Below are 20,674 nucleotides of genomic sequence, written 5' to 3'. Positions count from 1 at the left end.
TCCAAGAGTGTTTCCTGCAGACCAGTGAATACTATACCATGGAGAGAGAGCAGGCAAGGAGCTGTCTTGTGTTCTTCCTATAAGGCTGCTTGGAGTGTCCAAAGACCTCTGAAGAAAGAGGCCTCAGATGCCTCCCCCCCAGAAGGAAGGGACCAGGAGCAAACCTAGAAAGAGCCCAAAAGAGTGTTCCATCTTCCAGGCCACAGTGCAGGACACAGTTTATTCCCAGACCACACCAAATAAAGGTTTATCTTGTCCTAGCCCTTGACCAAACCTTCTTACCCTTTATTGAAGTCAAAATAGCAATTGTTGGGGGAAAGGAGAAGGAGCAGCCAGTCTCACTGTCCATCCCTCTCCCCTTTTTCCTGGTAATTTCCAGGCTGAAACAGATTTCCGCAAGCAGGGGTGGGGTAATGGTAGAAGGAGAAAGGATTTTATGCATCAAAGTCAGAATTTAATTACAGGTATCAAACATTCTAATTTCTGAGTTGAGATTATATGAAACTTAGAGGGACTAAGGTCTGAGCAGAAAACTCATAGATTTAATGAAATTTTCATCCAGAGGAAGAGATGATGAGTGCACTGGAAAAAGTTTACAAGGATGGTAGAAGTCTGAAACAATTCATTACACCATGTCTTGATTACATCATGAGTTCTATTTATGAAGCATATTGGTTTATAGTGATTAAAAAAGAAATAAAATGAATTAAAATGACCCTACCATGGACTAATCACATGAATATGTAGATATAATTAGATATTTTTCTTAAATAATATTTTCCTGTGCAGAAAGAAATGCTGCATTAAAATTATTTTAAAAAAGAGAAAATTGTGATTGTTAGAGGTAGAAATAATTGCAATTAGAAGTTGTAAATGCAATTCCACAAGCTATCTTCAATATAAAATTATCATAAAATATTGGTCATGAACCAAATTTTAAAAATATGCCTTTTAGAAGACTTAGTAAGGCTTTGTATCATAAAATAAACACAAGGTAATTCAAAGTGGAAACTTCATTTCCTGCTAAGCTATAAACTTCTATGAGAAGAATAACCATATATTTCAAGCCCTGGTTTGAGTGACTTAGAGGATTTTTATGTTTATCTGCACTCAGAGTCACTGTGTTTATGTATACAATCTTCTCAAATAATGCCTCACACTCATTAATTCATTCTATACATATTCCGAATACCTACTTACATTTCAGACATCGTTCTAGCTAATGGTAGGGAAAAATTGGTGAACTAGACATAAATGTTTGTTACTCTCAGGAAGTACTGAAAATTAATAACAAGTATGATGGGGCGGGCCTGCCCGGTGGCATAGCGGTTAAGTTCGCAAGCTCTGCTTCAGCAGCCCAGGATTCGCCAGTTCGGATCATGGGTGCAGATATATGCACCACTCATTAAGCCATGCTGTGGCAGGCGTCCCACATATAAAATGGAGGAAGATGGGCACAGATATTAGCTCAGGGCCAATCTTCCTCAAAATAAATAAATAAAATAACAAGTATGACACATGTCACCAAATGGTAGAAAGCATAAATGTGCTTCAATGAGTAACATGTAGCCCTATGGGGGAGTGAGGAAGTACAAAAGATTGCTCACTATTTTTGTGCACAATTAGAAATGTAGTCACTGGAACAGATTCAGTCTGCTCTTAAAATGATAATCAAAACATAATAATTGGGGTACTGGTGAAAAATATAATGTTTATATGGGACTAAGTAAATGACTTTAAGTCCATTTTTGGCATTATTTTCAATCAGGTGACTCTACTATATTTCAAAGCAAAAGTTCAAAAGAAATATTTTGGTTTTTATTCTATGATGTCACAGATTTTACTAAGAGAAATTTTATCTCACAGTACTTCATCCTAATTCCACTCCAATTTTTCCAGATGCTTCTGTTATTTTTGTTTTGTTTTATTTTTCCTTGAATTGCCTACACATCTGACTATGATCAGCCCAGATCTCCCTGACCATTTTAGTGACAGAGTCAGAAGATAAAGAAAGAACTAGACGACCAAATGAGCATCCACTGAGAATATCTCAAAGGAGGCATGTTTTTAAAAGGTACCCCAAGGCACATGGGAGGTCAATTTTGGGTTCAAAATACTACTTCAGAAAAACAATATTGTTTATTTGGAAGAAAAAACTTGAAGGAAAAGAACAATGGGTGTTGTAGAGCAAAACAATCTAGTATAAAAATAAGCATCAAAGAAAAAAGTAAAAATATGCCATGTGGGAAAACATATTTCCTCAATGTGTTATGAAAAGTAACAAATACTCCTAAATCACACCAAGGAAGAGCTGTTCCTTCATGGTGATTTTCTACAGATGTCAGCAGTGGCAGGCCACTAATTTATCTTCAGAGAAATAAATAGGAATAGAAGGTTTTAGCTGGAAATTTTTAGGTTTGATGTTTAAGCTTTCTTGAAAGGATCACTGGCTATTTTGTATGCAGAAAGAGTATTTGCAAACACATACTCAAAATAATCTTATTTGTGATGCGAAGGCAGAAATGATCTGTAAAAGGTACACGTGTCACTATGGTCATAACAAAAACAATCAGCCTCAGCCCCTCCTCCCATCCTCCCCACACAGAGTAGTTACGCATTTTCCTCTTTCCGTTAATGGTATCACTACTTTCCTGGCTTCCACAGTTGAAAACAGCTATTAAGATTGCAGATTTGGAATTAGACAATCTTACGAGGCTGAGCTCTGGCCTCAGCTGTTTAACCTAAGCAAACTACTTAACCACTCCCAGCCTCGGTTCTCTTCTCTACACCTCAGGGATCATCAAGTCTTCCTCACTCAGTTTTTGTAAAGATCACATTAATGCATGTAACCTGAATATAGTAAGCAGTTGTGACGTGAGCTGGTATCACTATTACTATGATTACCCACCATTCCTCAGCATCACTATGATATTCTTAGTTCTCCTTTTTTATTCTCCTTCATTGTGCCCCTGAGCCCACTGATCCTCATTTCCTACCATCTCTAACTCCATCTCCTAATGTTCTACCTTTCTTAGTTGTAGATGCATGTTCTACCCTTCTCATAACAAAAAGAAAAAGAGCATTCCTCTTCTGTACACCTGGTTTCTGCTATAAATACAGCCTGCTCCTTCCCTCCCCCTCCCCAGCCTGCCCAGATGTGACTCCCCAGCTGCATGAAATCACAGGCTAATAGGCTATCCAGCCTAAAATGTTTTCAGGTGGGGAAGCCTAGACTTACTACCTTACCTATCTGGTAAGCAGAGTCTTGTTCCTTCTGAACAAGATTACTCTCAGACCTAAGGCATTTAACCTCTGTCAAGTACCTATCATCAGGGGTTCACCAGACCTTTCCCCATAGAACCCCTGATGCTCACTGTAAAAAAGAAAACCCCAGCAAAGAAAACGAGTTTCTCTTTTGCCGTAGACATCACAGTCTCAACATGTATACTGTAAGTTCTTCCTTCAATTTCTCACCATAAGTTCCTTGGAGGACAAGTAGTTGTGGTGAGCTTTGTCTCCGTTCCTTCCCATTCTCCTCATCCTGCTCCCCTCCCCATCATCTCTCTCTTCCTCCTCCTCTTTCCTCCCTCTTGTCCTCCATCCCTCCTCTTACTTCTCCTTTCTCTTCTTTTTTATTAGAAATAAGTGGATGGATTTTTTTCAGATGATCCTAAATATATTCGAGTGCATCAAAGTGTATCTGGCTTGAGCAATACTCTGTGTCAGTCACCAAGCACAGCATCTAGAATCTTCTTTTCTAGATGATGACATAAAAATAGAACAAGGTATAAATATTCAGCCTGATTGGATAACGGAACTTAACTCTTTATGTTTTGTTTAACTACCTTAGAATAACTAAATCCATTCTAAGAGAAAGAAAGGATACAGTGTACAGCCAGTCCTGACATCACCTATCTTAGAATAATATGAAAAGTTCCACCTCACCTCAAATAAATATGTGAGCATTTGAACATTTGCTTCTTTGTCCTCAAGAAAAAAGAAAATTGTTTTTGGTTGCTAATAGTTTGGGCTCTAGATTATTGGTTTCTTAAGATCTATAATAAAAGAGAAATTGAGGCTAGGACTCCACGTGGAGGGATAAAAAGGATCTTGGGAAATATTAGAGGTAGGAGGACCTCGTAGGATGGTTACTAGATAGAATTCCAGGCATGTCGGAGCAATGAAAGGAATCTCAGAGGTGTTATCTGGAGAGTGTGTGGGTGTGTGTATTCGAGCTTATAGTGGAGGAAAGGAGTTTGAACCTAAATATGAAGGCATTGACCTAGAGAAAGTCAACGTTAATAAATGCTGTTTGAGTGCTGGAAACCACATTGCATCAGAGTTCTTAGCAGCTAACAATTCAGCTTCAGTTGAGTGAGATTCTGCCACCAATAATATTCATCTCAGGTAGACCCTTTGGTCTTCATGGAGGAAGGCACTCAGCCACTTCTTCACAGACCTTTCCATGACTGCCCAACAGGGGAAATGCTGTGCCATATCGTGAAACTTTGTTCTTACTCTCTCTTATTTCACTCTTTGTTCAAACATTTCTACAATGGCTCTAGAGTACCTGTAACCCCCCAAAGCAGCTCCTGGAAATTAGAAAGATGCTGGGAAGGAATTCGCAGATGTTTAGCTTAAGAAGCTAAAGGGAATAAACTCATCTCCTTACACTTCCAGATAGCGAGTATCTGAGCTGCGACATTCCCCAGCAGTCCTTGACTACCTGCTGCAGCTCTTCCTTCACCTTACTGTACGTTTCAGAACTCAGAGGTATTCTGACTCAATAAAATATCAGGATTTCTGGAGAAGACCCAAGATATAACAATCTTTATTTCATAATTATTCATCAATAATTCATTCTAATAGTATGATTGATACAGGATAGTATAAATAATTCTCTCTATATTTATTATTTTGATTATCCCAATCACCAGCTGACTTCAGAAAAATATTTCCTTCAAGGAGGAAGGTTGGGGTGGGGCACTGAGCTCTACTTATTAGTCACTGCAGATTTGTATTATGCCAACAACTTGTTCTTCTCTTCCTTCTCCCATTCCCTCCCCTGCTTGGCAAATTGTGGGAAAAACTAGCCAAATCCCCTCCAGCCACCTCCCATCCCACCATCCTATTGACCCAGAATCATGTCTCAAATAATCTAATTTGGAAAATACTTTTCTATGAAGTTGGCCCCAATGTTTATGAAGTTACACATATAGGCATAGAACTGTCCGCCATCAAGGTTATCTTTAGGGCTTGGGAATTCAAAGCAACACAGGCTCCTGTAATAAAGTCCTTGGACTTCAGTAAGATGAGAAGGAGCTAAGATAAAAATCACACACTGGCAGCTTTATATGAATCAAAAAGGGCCACCTTCTTCAGGCATTTCACTTTCCCACCTCCTATGTGCCAGGCAATGAAAACAACCAGAAAAATGCACTATCCCCAAATATAGAGAATGTAAAGAATTTGGGAAAAGCCTCTGGTCAAAGTGTTATACATCAACTGAGAACTAGCTAAATTTATGTATGATGATCTCACACAGACAGAGAACAATGCCTACACATAAAAGCTCCTGAGCTCCAGTGTCACCCACCTGGGAGAGGTTCAGGAGGATGAGTACTACAGATAGAGATGACTTAATATACCAGGTAGTGCTGCTCCCTCATGCTTATCTGTGGCAAATGTCACTCCAGAATTTGATTGCGATCTATTTAAAACACTGAATATGGTCTACAAGGAATTCTGTTGTTTCTGCTTGCCACACTATACTTACCCATGTATCATCACTTCCATCATCTGGCCCTGGTCAAGAACAAGCTCAGGTAATCAAGGGGACCACTGGATTCTACATACACTTGAGTACCTATAACAAACTATTATGCTCTATTTTACTTCAACATCTTCCTGTATCCTACCCATCCTCTCTCTCTTCTTAATCATAAATGCTTCCCTCTGTCTGGAATCATTCCCACCAGACAAATTCTAAAATACAAATCTGCAGACAGATTCTAAAATTTCTCCCATCTCAAAACAAAGCAAAATCCCCCCTCTGATGTTCATATCCTCCTTCAGCTAGTACCCAGTATATTTGGTCCTCTTTTATCAAAATATATTTAAAACATTTCCATCGTCTATGTTCCACTTCTCTCTCTCTCTCTTGAATCCAATCAGGCTTTCATTTTTGCCGTTCCACTGAAACAACAGTGGAAAAATTTGACAATCATCTCCATTGTTACTAAATACTATGGCTGCTTTTTGTGATCATCTTCTTATTTGTCTTAGCAGCAGCATTTGACACAGTTGATTACAGTCTCCTCATAACAGTTCCTTCACTGAGCCTCCATGATGTCACTTCCTCTTGGTTCAGCTCTTATTTCATTGAAAGGCTGTAACAGTTTCCTCTGCTCCGTGCCCCATCTCTTCTCAAACTCTAAATTTTGGAGTTCCCCTGGGTGTAATTTCTGGGTTCCTCTTCTTGTCATAAGATTTTACATTATCTATATCCTGCTAACTCCTAAGTTTCTATCTACAGTCCAGTGTCACTCTCCTACAAATGTTTTTAATGAAATAAACTATTTTAAACCTGTTTTAAACTATTTTAAGTTATTTCAGTACTCTAAATAGTTTATTCACTTAGGGCTGAAAACAATATCTACATTTCAGGGTTGTTGCAAAATTGAAATGAAATACCTTAAGTGAACATTTTTTTTTTAATTTTAAAGTCCTAAAAATTATTAGAAATTAAAAATTAGAAAGCAGCCTTAATGTTACATCTCAAATATGCCCAGGTATTAAAATTTTTAGTGGCACAAATATAGTACTACTTTTCAAAAGGACATTCAAAAGATAATGAATGCATTTTGTAAGAAATGCATTTTCCATGGGACTCACTAGAAGAAACTTGTATATTAACTTTTAAAACATATCTGGCAAACAACTTTATTTTTCCTGAATTGATTCTTCAGAGGAAAAACATTTGTTCCCACAAAAGCTAATATATTACTAATGAAATAGAGCAGATTGACCCAGTAAGACAAACTATTTTTAATATTTACTTTCTAATTAGTCTTTGCAGGAAATTTCTAGGGGAAACCATAACTAAAAGAATTAATTGATTAGAACAATCAAAAAAATTGATTCTTTAAAATCTTAAAGTTCAAACAGGAGTTGAATTAATTTTTCACACCTTCAAACAGTTATTATGATGTTGCAAAGACATGGGCACAGTAGATGCTGCAAGATGTTCTTGTTCTGTAAGTCTGATTATACAAGGTTGCTCTAAAATACAAAAGGGGGTCAGCAGGGGATATGGCTGACTGATAAATGTGGATGAGATTAAGGCAAACTGTACAAACCAAATACTATTTTTGCAACTTAATGATTTTTAAAAACTATTTGCTGGGTAATTATGATTAATCCAAGCAAAATCTGGCAACCAGTGCTTTTAATTCAATTTATGGGTGATTAGGGCATTGAGAAGGTAAGATAATAGCTCCCTTAATGTGGTAGCTTTTAAGCACAAAATTACCTTTTGAACGCTTGAAGAAAAACATTTCAAGATTTGAAGAACCCTGCAGTGATTATTAAAACCTCTGACAAATATTCTCTATGATCTAGTAATCAAACAAAGTAAAAGTCTTTTGTCCTACTCACCTTCAACCCTTCAATCCAGGTCAGTCAACGCACCCACACTGTCACATGTTTGATCTCATCTTCATTATGAACTCCTGTAATCTCTCAAACTTATTTTCCCCTCTTGAGCACTTCTTGTCTTTTCCCTATCTTCAATGTTACAGAATCTGATCATCGTCCTCAACCTGATCCCTCATCTCTCTACTTATTTCTCTTATCCTCAAATCTTTTTTCACCCAACTCTTTATTTCTCCAACCTCACCACCATGGGCATGCATTTCAGTCAAATTCTTACCATACTTCTCTTGAGGATTAACTAACACAGGCATAGAGAACATACAAAGCCCCAAAGGATAAGGCTGAGATAATTGGCAAAAGAAGGTCATTATGATTATAAAACAAAAAGAGATTGACACAAATAACTGAAACAAGATAAAATACTGGGATAGAAAATAACCAGGACAACAAGACCAACAAATAGCAGAAAACTAACTTCAGCAGGAGAGAAATCTGGGTGAATATAAGATCTCTGTGGTACACTGCTCAGAAGATGGTGGCTTAGGACTCTGAACTTACCTCCTCCTATGGACACAACAAATTTACAACATGTGGAACAATTACCCCTGAGAGAGAACTGGGAACTGGGTTAAAAAGAACCCCCACAACAAGGGACCACACTGACAAAGGTAGAAAAAACAAAAATACCTTTCTGCTATGGAAGAATCCATATACTAGCTGTGACACTTCATGGCGAGGAGCAGTCTTAAGATACGAAGCGTTTCCTGGAGGAGCAGGGGATCTGAACAGGAGAGCTATGCCACAGTAAGCAGCCTTTGAATTCAGCACAACCAAAATGAGTGTCATAATACCCGGCTTTGCTGGTTAAACCAACAGGGAATAACCCCAGAAAGCTAGCCAACATAAAAGAAAGAAAAACCTGCTCTTAAAGGACCCAAACACAGACTCACCCATTTTGGAAACCAACACAAAATCACCAGAAAGAAAGGTGTGTGGTCCTTTGGTAAAAGAGACTCACTTGATAAGCTCTGAGCACATCTCAGAGAAGCACAGGAGGGGGCTGGGCACACATCCCCAAGGACTAAGACACTGGTGGCAGCCATTAATGTGACCTAGTATAGGTGTGCTGACACACACGCTGGCGGATGCCATTAGATTTCTTCCTCTGGCCTGTTAGTGCAGGGCTTTTCCCCACCCGCTAGAGCATGGATTTAACCCAGGTCAGCCAGGTCAGGCAGTCCATGCTAGGAACAGGCCCTGCCCACCAGCAAGCCCATAGGGAACATGTGGGCCCACATAGGCAGGGTGTGTCGGACCTCTGCAGTGGGGCGAGTGGGTCCATGTCAGTGTGGCAGGGTATGCATGCAGCAGGACTGCCTTGGTGGAGTCTTAGGGCCTGCAGGTGGTGGGACTTGTCAGCTGGCCTTCTCAAATAGCCACATAAGGGATCTGCCCCATCTTCCAACACCTGAAATGATTGTGTGCTGCCATACCTGAGGCTGGCCCCACCCAGCTGCAATCCTGAGAGAGCTGACAACAGCCTCGCAGGCCAGAGGCCTACAGAAATTGTGAGCCCCTGTACCTAGCAACCAGCCACACTGGGAGCCTACTCAACAGCAAAAAAGTAGCACATGTGTGCTATTAGGCCTTGAATTCAGCTGTACCAAGGCTCCCCTCATCCAATAAAGTGACTAAAGTGACCACGGCAGCTGCATGCAGCTGAGCGTTACAACCAGTTGGCCCACAGGCCAGCCTAGTCTACCTGTGCACCTGCAGCAAGAGCAACCCCACCACACCAGAAAAGTACATGTAGCCCACAAAGGGGACACTTCTGGAACATTTGGAATTGGTGATGAAATGAAAACACTCTGCTAGGTCCCAGAAAGCATCTCTCATATAAGGCCACTTCTCCAAGATCAGGAGATGTACCTGATCTACCTAATATATAGATATAAGCACAGAAAAAGAGATAAAATGAGGAGACAAAGAAATATGTTCCAAATAAGGGAACGACAAATCCTCAGAAAAAGAGCTAAATGAAACAAAGATAAACCATCTACCTGATAAAGAGTACAAACTAATAGTCATAAGAATGCCCACTGATCTTGGGAGAAGGATAGATGAACACAGTGAGAGCTTTAGCAAAGAACTGGAAAGTATAGAAAATAACCAACCAGAATTGAAGAGTACCATAATGGAAATGACAAATTCACTTAAGGGAAGCAACAGTAGAGTAGATGACACCGAAGAATGGATCAGAAAGCTGGAGAAAAGAGTAGAAGAAATCACCTATGCTGAACAGAAAAAAAAATTAAAAAGAACAAGGACAGTCTAAGGGACCTCTGGAACAACATCAAGCATATTAACATCAGGATTCTAGTTGTCCCAGAAGAGAAGAGAGAGACAAAGGGGCAGAGAATCTACTGGAAGAAATAATCATTAGAACTTTCCTAACCTAAGGAAGGAAACAAACATCCAGATAGAGGAAGCACGGAGAGCAACAAACAAGATAAACCCAAAGAGGCCCACACCAAGACACGTTATATTTAAAATGTCAATAATTAAAGATAAAGACAGAACCCTAAAAGCTGCAAGAGAAAGGCAGCAAATTATACACAAAAGAAACCCCAGAAGGCTATAAGCTGACCTTTGAGCAGAAACCTTACAGGCTAGCAGGGAGTGGCATGATATATTCAAGTGCTGAATGGAAAAAACCTACAGCCAAGAATATTTTACCAGGAAAAATTATCATTCAGAATGGAAGGAAAGATAAAGAGTTTTCCAGACAAGCAAAAACTAAACGCATTGTCACCAACAAATCAGTCTTACAAGAAATGTTAAAGAGACTTACTTAAGAGGAAACGAAAAGACCACCAATACAAATAAGGAAATTATCAAAGAAAAAATCACTAGTAAAGGCAAATATGCACTAAAGGTAGCAGATTAACCACCTATAAGGCTAATATGAAGGTCAAAAGACAAAAATACTAAAATTATCCATCTCCACGATAAGAGGTTAAGGGATACACACTCAAAAAGAGAGAGATTGAATATGATATCAAAGACATAAAATGTGGGGGGAGGCTAGTAAAAGTGTAGGGCTTTTAGCAAGGGGTCACACTTAAGAGACCATCAACTTAATGTTGATTGCTATTTACATAGGTTATTATATATGAACCTCATGGTAATCACAAACCAGAAATCTATAATAAATACACCAAATATTAAGGGAAAGGGGGGCTGGCCCAGTGATGCAGTGGTTAAGTTCACATGTTCCGCGTGGGTGGCCCAGGGTTCACCAGTTTGGATTCCAAGTGCAGACCTACACACCGCTTGTCAAGCCATGCTATGGCAGGTAGCCTATGTATAAAGTAGAGGAATATGAGCACAGATGTTAGCTCAGGGCCACTCTTCCTTAACAAAAAGAGAAGGATTGGCAGCAGATCTTAGCTCAGGGCTAATCTTTCTCAAAAAAAAAAAGAAAAGAAAATTAAGACAAAGGAATCCAAACGTAACACTAAAGAAGGCCATCGCATTACAAGGGACGTGAGCAAGAGAAGAAGGAAGGAACAGAGAAGAACTACTAAAACATCCAGAAAAAAAAGTTAGAAAGTGGAAATAAATACTTACTTATCAATAGCTACTTTAAGTGTCAGTGGACTAAATGCTCCAATCAAAAGACATAAGGTGGCTGATTGGATAAAAAAATAAGACCCATATATATGCTGCATAGAAGAAACAAACTTCAGACCTAAAAATACTCACAAGCTGAAAGTGAAACAAGATACTCCATGCAAACAGCAATGAAACGAAAGCTGTGGTAGCAATACTTATATTAGACAAAATAGACTTTGAAACGAAAACTGTAACAGGAAACAAAAGCACTACATAATAATAAAAGGGACAAGCAAACAAAGGTATATAACACTTGTAAATATCTATGCACCCAACATAGGAACACCTAAGTATATAAAACAATTGTTAATAGACATAAAAGGAGAAATAGACAGTAACACAATAATAGTAGGAGACTTTAAGACTCCACTTATATCAATGGATAGATCATCCAAACAGAAGATCAATAAGGAAACACTTGCCTTAAATGACACGTTAGACCAGATGGACTTTGTAGATATATACAGAACATTCCATCCAAAAACCACAGAATACACATTATTTTCAAATGCACATGGAACATTCTCCAGGATTGACCACATATTAGGCCACAAAACAAGTCTCAATAAATTTAAGAAGATTGAAATATTACCAAGCATCTTTTATGACAACAGTATGAAACCAGAAATCAACTACAAAAATAAAACTGGAAAAGCCAAGAATATGTGTAGATTAAACAAAATGCTGCTGAACAACTACTAAGTCAATGAAGAAATCAAAGGAGAAATCAAAAAATTCCTGGAGACAAATGAAAATACAGCATGCCAAAATTTATGGGATCTTATGGTACTAAGAGGGAAGTTTATAGCAATAGAGGCTTATCTTAAGAAATGACCTAAGTGCCCATAAATGTATGAATGGATAAAGAAAATGTGTTATGTATACACAATTGAATACTACTCAGCTATAAAAAAAAAAAAAAAGATGAACTCTTTCCATTTGTGACAACATGGATAGACTTTGAGGGTATTATGCTAACAAAATAAATCAGACAGAGAAAGTCAAATGTCTTATGATTTCACTCATAAGTAGAAGATAAAAAACAACAACAACAACAACAAACACATAAATACAGAGATTAGATTGGTGGTTACCAGAGGGGAAAGGAAAAGGGAGGAGGGCAAAACGGGTGATTATGTTCTTGAGTTCACATGTTGGAAAACTTCGTCATATGCTGATACATTTCTCTGGTGGACTGTAGTCTCTCATGACCATTATTTTGACGTCTATGTCTTAGTGAACAAGGTATTGAAGTGACTTATAAACTGGATGGTATTAAGGGTGTAGGCTTGGATCTTATTATATGGTAAATCATTCAAGGAACAATAGTGTATAGCTTCTTCTCTTCTTTAAAGATATACCTAATGCAATGTTAAGATTATATATGTTACAATGACAATTAAGACCAGTTATGACTGATATGGGCTCAAGACATAAACAGAGCCTATCATTTTCTCTGAGTAAAAATAATATGCACAATCAGTCAGGGCTAGCTTCATAATGTGTGACCTAGACGATCACACAAAGTCCCAACTCTGAAGGGCCCAGCTTGGTTTAATGCTCTATTGTTGCCTTCTTTAAATTCCTAATAATTTTATCCTTGAACTTGTGTTTTGCTAGTGAAGGCTGATGGGACAATGGAGCATGCATGCTAGCAGAAAAGTTATTCACAATATGCATGTCCACCACTGTTCTTGTCACCTCTTTAGCATATAGCGTTTGAGATACTTCATGAGCACCGAATTCTTTTGGGCACACGATGCCTGGGAGTTCCACAAGACTCAAAGTGAGCCCAAGGTACGTCTGTTACATCTACGACTGAATAAGCAGAGCATGTCAGCCCTGAAAGTTCACATTTTCTATTAGAACCAGAATTTGTTCCAAATGCAGACAGAAGGTGATGGCATTCTAAGAAACACAAACAACCAAGGAATCCTACCCATATCCTTTCATGTTTGTATTACTTCCCTGTATTAGCTAAGCACTTACAGTGAAAACGATGACACAAAGCAAAAGGGGAAGAAAGGGTAACCTATAGTTCCTTTTAGTTTCCTTATCGTCAGAAAGCTGATGGTAGTGTGTTGGTAGAATGTGTGCATATCAAGATGTGAAATGAAAACAGCTGAGTTGCTGTTGTGCAGCATTTCCATAATCATAAACTATGAACTGTACAATTTTGGTGGTTATGCATATAAGTTAAATGTTCCTATCTTTGCGTTATAAACTGGCACTGTGTAATATAACTATGAAAAGTAAAATTCACGCCAATAATTACGTTTTTTTACACATGACATTAAGTAAATAGAAAACACAATGGCAATGCGAGAGAGAGTGTGAAAGAAAGGAAAAAGCTTTATGCTTTGTTATCTTCAATAATATTTCTTCCTCCTTTTCAACATAGGGTCCTGCATTATAATTTTGCACTGGACTCCACAAATTATGTAGCCAACTCTTCAACCAGTTTATGTATAGAGGGTTGAGTGTGTTTAATCATATGTAAAAGAAATGAGAAAGAGTATGGAGAGGCTTACCCTCAGAATAAACCCTGCTTGCTTACATCTTTGGACATAGAAAGGTGAGATGCACAAAATACTGTTTACATAGTCACAACTCTTTAATATATGTGCCTGAAAAGTTTCCATTTTAGAGAGAAGAAAGCTGTGGGATAGAGCAATAGTATTCTTCTCAGCCTACCCAATTGCCCCTCTTCCCACTTTTGAGAGCAAAATGAGTGATTATGATATTTTATTATAATTTGTGGAAATTTTTAGAAATGATTAATTATGGTATTAAAAATCTAAACTTTTATAAAGAAATCTGCTATTTAACATTATACTGTAATATGTAGGAGAAATACAATGTTAGGGTAGGTTGAGTATATAAAACAGCAGATAATTCTATTTCCTCTTCAATATGACTGTTGGCTTGTTTCAGATTTTCTCAGATAAGATACTTATAAAAAATTGCTGTGCCATTCAGCAGCTTTCCATAACAAGTGCTCTAATCATATAGAAATTTCCCAGAGTTTACTCAATTATGCATCCTTCATTCATCACACATCCATTGCTCAACATTTAAATTAATCTTCATTTATTTGTTTTGACACCTCTTTCCTTTACTCAGTGCAAGATGGAAATAAATGCTTTTAGAACCTGGAACCTTTAATTCCTATCAACTAAGGAAAGAATACAGAGTATTGCCACTACATTTAGAAAGAAAAATAAACTATATTTTTTCTTTTCAAATTTAATAGTTCCTTGAAGCAAGTATAAAATATTTTTTATCAAAATAAGGTAATTCTTTGAGGAAATGATTAACATCTGTTTGTACCTTGTCCTCGCAAATTTCTCTTGCTTTTGCTCACACATATCATGTTGGTTCTCAGTAACTGCACACCTATGGGATCCTTGAAATACTGCATTATTTCAAGATGCCCCTCCTTGCTCCTGATGACTACACAGAAACTTTGGCTCATGGGTCCCATGTTGAAGAGTGTTTGCCTATGAAGTTGCAGGTTCTTTTACAATCATGTCAAAGTATTTCCCTTTTTAGAAAATAACAAACTGACTTTGTAGTTACGTGTAATATCAATACTATGCTTTCCCTGGAGATCGTCAGCTTCACTAGTCAGTTTTCTTATAAATAATAGACTCAGTCTTAACTTTTGGAAGATAATAAACATCCTTGAGAAACAAGACGGAAAGTTTTCTTTGCTTTTTGTTTCCTAAAAGATATGAGCTAAAGCCCTCATCTTTCTATGGTTCTATAAAACATTGTTTTTAACATATGTATTTAAATTTTTTTTAATTTGTCCTCCTTCAAATAAACTGAGTTTTTGACAGAGGCAGGTAGGGAAGATGAACAGAAGTTATTTCTTGTTCATTTTACATTCTCAGTACTTAGCAAGTTATTTTATATAATAAGTATGGAATAAATAAATGTTTGTTGAGTAAATGAAATGGTAGAATTTTAACCTGGATTTCTCCAGGGAGATCACATTCACAGTCATAACCCAAATATTGCTAGCTGGATCTATTTATTTGCAGACTGCAAGAATTCTAGCTTCCTATTGTGGTGCATGCTTATATATGGTGGTGACTTACATTGGCTCATAACCAATGTTGCCGTTGCCTTCTCCATAAAATTACTTGAGATGGAAGCCATACACTATTGGTACGCTATGAATGCCACTTACAATAACACAGTATTCTTGCTTAGAGCATTAATTTCCAAAGGAAAACCTACCTTGAGCTGCCAAAGCAATACTGGGTTCCCTTTGATAATACTGTTCAGATGGCATACTGTTTTCCATGTAAAAATGGGGACTACCTTCTCTCCAAATACGTAACAGACATTGTCATCATTAATTCCTTTATTCCATTAACAAGTATGTGTTGAATGTATTCTGTGTGCCAAGCACTGTTCAAGGCACTGGAGATCAAATAATGAACAAGATAGCAAGGGTACCTGCTATTATAGCATTTATATTTAAGTGAGAGGAGAAATAATAAATATTTGACAAATTTATGATTGCAGAGAGTGATAAAGCACAGCCTGAACTCCATATCTCAAATGCCTTATTTCTTTCAATCTGAGTCACAGGTTTCCTTTATATTTTATGACTTCTGAAATAAAGATATATATCATATTTATATGTAAATTTAACGCAGTACATCCTTTATGTTGTTTTCTGTGAAAACTTATTGATAGTGCATGTGATAAAGAATAGCTTCTCATGGTGAAGGAAATATTGCAATATCTTCTGAAGACACCACTTCTGTCTGCTGCACCTCTCATGGAGCATTGAATACCAGTTCATTTAACTGAACTGAGAACAAGATAGCACACTATCTACCAGCTGTCTTTCCCCTAAGGTCCTATATTCAAACATTCTCCATAAAGACCCTGCCCCATCCCTCTTAATCAGCTCATGATGTATATTCTTGATGGGCGTGTGTGACCTCTTCACTAGATGTATTCAGACATGTCTCAGACTTAACCACAGGCTCCACTTAAGCTCAGCCTGTAACATTTTACAGCTGGAAATTATCTTGTCCAATCCTCTTCTTTTACAGAAAAGAAAACTAAAAACTCAGAGGTTAAGTGAGATGTTCAAAGTCTACTCCAGTGTCATAATTGGAGCCCATGGATTCCCAACTTGGAATCCATTTATCTTTCTACAAGACTATGCTATCAACTTACTTTAAATACTTTTAAGATTCTTTCATCTTGCCTCTGGATGTTATTCTTCCTAAATAACACATGTGATATCTTCTAAATAAAAATGTACGAGACCTTGAAACAAGCTTTGAATGGTATTATTGGATGCCTCCTGTATAGTGAGGCTACAGGATATATGAGAACATGTAGCAAGCTGCCTAAGCCCTTGAGAATCACAGTCTCATGGACAACTGAATATCAAGCATTGTAATTTATGATCATCTCCAAACACTGCTTGCTCAAGAAGAATATATTAGTGTTACACAAACAATTTCTGTTTAATAATAACTTAAAATGGTTGTCAGTTGCTGGTCATATGTAGGTGGTATCCCATTAGACACAAAGGACCACATAAATACTGGGTGATATATCAGTGTAGGTTTCATGTTTGATGATAAAGAGGAAAAGTTACATAAAATGCACAGTAGGGGACTTTATCTCACTCTTTCTCTAAAGTTCATTTTCAGCCAAGTGGTGGTAAAGCTAATAAAATTCTCCCTTTATGGAAAGGCCAAGAGTTACATCTATTTTCTCTTTCTTAATAGGCTATGTGTACCAAGGCATCAACGAAAAATGATGGTGGGAAATTGTTCTCAAATAAAGATGATTTCTTTTTGTGAGAGTGCTTTGAGAAAAAACTATGTGAAAAATTTGGGGCTTTGTGATATTTTAAAGGCATTGGATATGAATAATGCTATGTTTTTATAAAAGGCAGAAGGATGACATATGCTTATTATTTAAAGAGTTTTGGAAGAATGCTTCATTCTTAAGCCCTCTTTACTCTTGATTTTAGAATTATAGGTTGTGTCCAATATCACCCAAAGATTATCACAAGGAATTACATAAACCATCAAGCAAATATTTTTTAAGAAGACTTGGAAAAGAGATTTCTGTTTCCAATCATCTTTGCTGAACTTGGAAATCTGCTTAACACGTATCCTGAAGACACTAATAAGAGAGCATGTGTGAGGGGGGTAGTAGCTGATGAAATAAGCTTGGGAAGTTCTACACTTCTTTCCTAAGATTAATACGCATATTGGCAAGTGTGTTACACTTTGCTAGAGGTGCTATAATAGAGCACCACAAGTTGGGTGTCTTAGAACAATAGCAATTTATTGTCTCACGATTCTGAAGGCCAGAAGTCTGAAATTAAGGTGTCAGCAAGGCCATAATTGCTCTGAAGATTTAGGGAAGGATCTGTTCCAGGGGTCAGTCTCCTAGCTTCTGGGAGTTCCTTGGCTTGTGGCAGCATAACTCCAATCCTCACATGGTGTTCTCCCTGTGCACATGTTGTATGTCCAAATTTCCCCTTTTTATAAGGACACCAGTCATATTGGATTAGGGGTCTTTCCTACTCCAGGATGACCTTATTCAACTTAATTAATTACATCTGCCATAACACTAGTTCCAAATAACATGATATTCTGAGGTCCTGGGCGTTAGGACATCAACAAATTTTTAGCGGACATAATTCAACCCATTACAGCATATTAGAATCTTTTAGAATACCACTAAAGAATAATTTAGGATTTTCTTTATTCTTTTTCAGAATAGAACACTTTATTATTATATTCCTGTTAGCATCTTATAAAACAGTATAAGAAAGAAGCAAAAAAGAAAATTAAGGCATAAAATGTAGAAAATACCTAAATTTATGGTGGTGGTTGTATGAATGGAAAATGAACTTTAGAAAGAAGCTGTATAAATTATTGCTGAAGAAATAGCAAGACAGAAGTACAATGAATATGAAGAGATGAAAATATTTCAACCAGAAAAGGATATTCAGCAGTACACTGCCTGTATCAACTGGCTTTTGCTGCACAAGAGATCACCCTAGGTCTCAATAGCTTAAAACAGGACTCATGTATTTCTCACATCTATGGCATTCAGTTGATCTATACTAAACTTGGCTGATCACTGCTTATTTGTGCATGCATCTGTGGGCTGGCTCTGCTCCATGCATCTCTCATTCTCCTCCTGGGATCAGTAGGTGTGCCCAGTATGCCCTCTTCATGCCAATGGCAGAGGTACAAGAGGGCAAGTGGAAATATCCAGGGCCTCTTGAGGCCTGTGCTTGTAACTGCACAACTTTGCTTCTGCCTCATTCTATTGGCCAAAGCAAATCACATAACTGAGCCAAGAATTAGAGTGAGATGGCACTCGTCTTCACATCTGAAGGCACTTGTCCACTGACTATCCTACCTGAAAGCTAAAGGCAAAAGAAAACAGCCTGTCTTACCACCCACAGATGCATCAACTGAAGGATTTTTCTATTTTTAATTTATCTCTTCAACCTGGATTTCCTCCTTCCAATAGCAATTATGGGCTTTCACGATGCTACGGAAAGCCAATATTTCGGAAATACAAAGACAGTCCAAGGGAATGTCTGGGGCACGTGTTCATGTTTAACAGTGACATAAATAAAGTGTATGTTAATGGGTACTGGGCTGCACACATTCTAGGTATATATACATATCAGATACACAGGCAAACACACAATACAAACGTTCACCATGCACAGCGGTAGACTAAAACTTTGGCTTCTTCATTGTAACCTCACTCTTTATTCTTTGATTCTACCTTCTTACCTTTAAGTACAGCCAGTGCCTTTCACATCTTCCTATTGGACCACATTTTCTGATATTCAATACTCCAAGAAACAGTTCAACGACCTGAGATCTGAAACCTTGGAATAACGTCAGAGAGATATAAAACTCCTGTGAACACATGGTCACATGTTATTGCATAAAATTAGCTATGACATAGGAATGGAAAAATCAATGCACAATAAATTAGAATACTATTCATTCATCTAATATTTGTTGAACACCTATTGTACATCAAGAATCATTCTAGCTCCGGGGAGAAACCTTACATCACTAAAACCATCTATTTCATAGGACTTTTCATCATGTCACATTAAATCAGCTCTGGTATAATAAAAAATGTGATGCATAATAAATTATGATACCTGTTTATTCATCTAATATTTATTGAATGCCTATTATGTTTCATTCACTATTTTAGGCTCTAGAGATACTGCAGTGAAATTAACTTACATTTGAGTGGTAGTTACAGACAAAAAACAAATACATAAATAAACATAAAAAATAATGCCAGGTTACTATAAGTGCTAGGCAGAAAAGCAGAGTGAAAGGATGAACTGTGATGGGTCAGCACTATTTAGACAGGGCTATCTAGGATGACTTCTTTGCCCCAGTTACATGTGAGCAAAGTAAAAATTAAACAAGGAGAGAGAAAGCCGAGAGAATTTCTGAGAAAAGGCTCTATCAGGAGGAGATAACAGCAAATACAAAAGCCTCGCAGTAGTATTAGGCTTGACATATTCAAGAATATAAAGACGACCAGTGTAGCTATCAGAGAAGTAGTCTGCATCCAGATCAAGTACGACATCCATTAGAGGCCTTGTCAAGGTTTGGGATTTCACTCTAAGTGTTAGGGAAAGCCATTGGAAGGTTTTGAATGGGGGATGCAGGAGGATAGTGAGTCAGTTATTTTCATTATTAATGCATGCTTTACTCTGTCCACCAAAGCTCTACAATCTGGAACCAATCAATCCACCTTCCAAGACTTATCTCAACTACATTCTTCCATAAATTCTTGTTCTCTAGGAAAAGATCCTGTCATCATTTCCCATTACTTCTGTCACTGCTTATCAAAATCTATTCATCTTCCAAGGCCTCCAAGGTTCAAATGTCACCTCCTTTACAAACGAACATTTCTGATTGGAGTGATTTCTCCATCCTCAATCTCTACACGCTTTTGTTCTCTCAATGAGTTTTTATTTCTATGTTATTCCATAGAAGCCCTGCTATTCAACACAACTGTTCAGTCATCAATCAAATAACTGAAAAGGTTTATAAAAATGAAAAATTGTTAACATTGAGACATTCATATCATAAATATTTTGTATTAAATTATGGAATTGTACATTTGTGAATATTTTAGGTCCAAGAGCTTTTCTTTGAGTGTGAGTCTATTGATAAGAGTTCTGCGTAACTGTCTCTCTTAACCACGCTCATAATGTTTTGCCTAGTGACCTCAATTTTAGACTTTTAGTATTAAGCAGCAACTTAAAGAAACCTGTATGTAAAATCTCAAGGTA

Source organism: Equus przewalskii, chromosome 29 (genome assembly GCF_037783145.1).
Source record: "Equus przewalskii isolate Varuska chromosome 29, EquPr2, whole genome shotgun sequence".
NCBI lineage: Eukaryota > Metazoa > Chordata > Mammalia > Perissodactyla > Equidae > Equus > Equus przewalskii.
The sequence above is the reverse complement of the archived record's forward strand: the minus strand, read 5'-3'. Positions refer to the sequence as shown.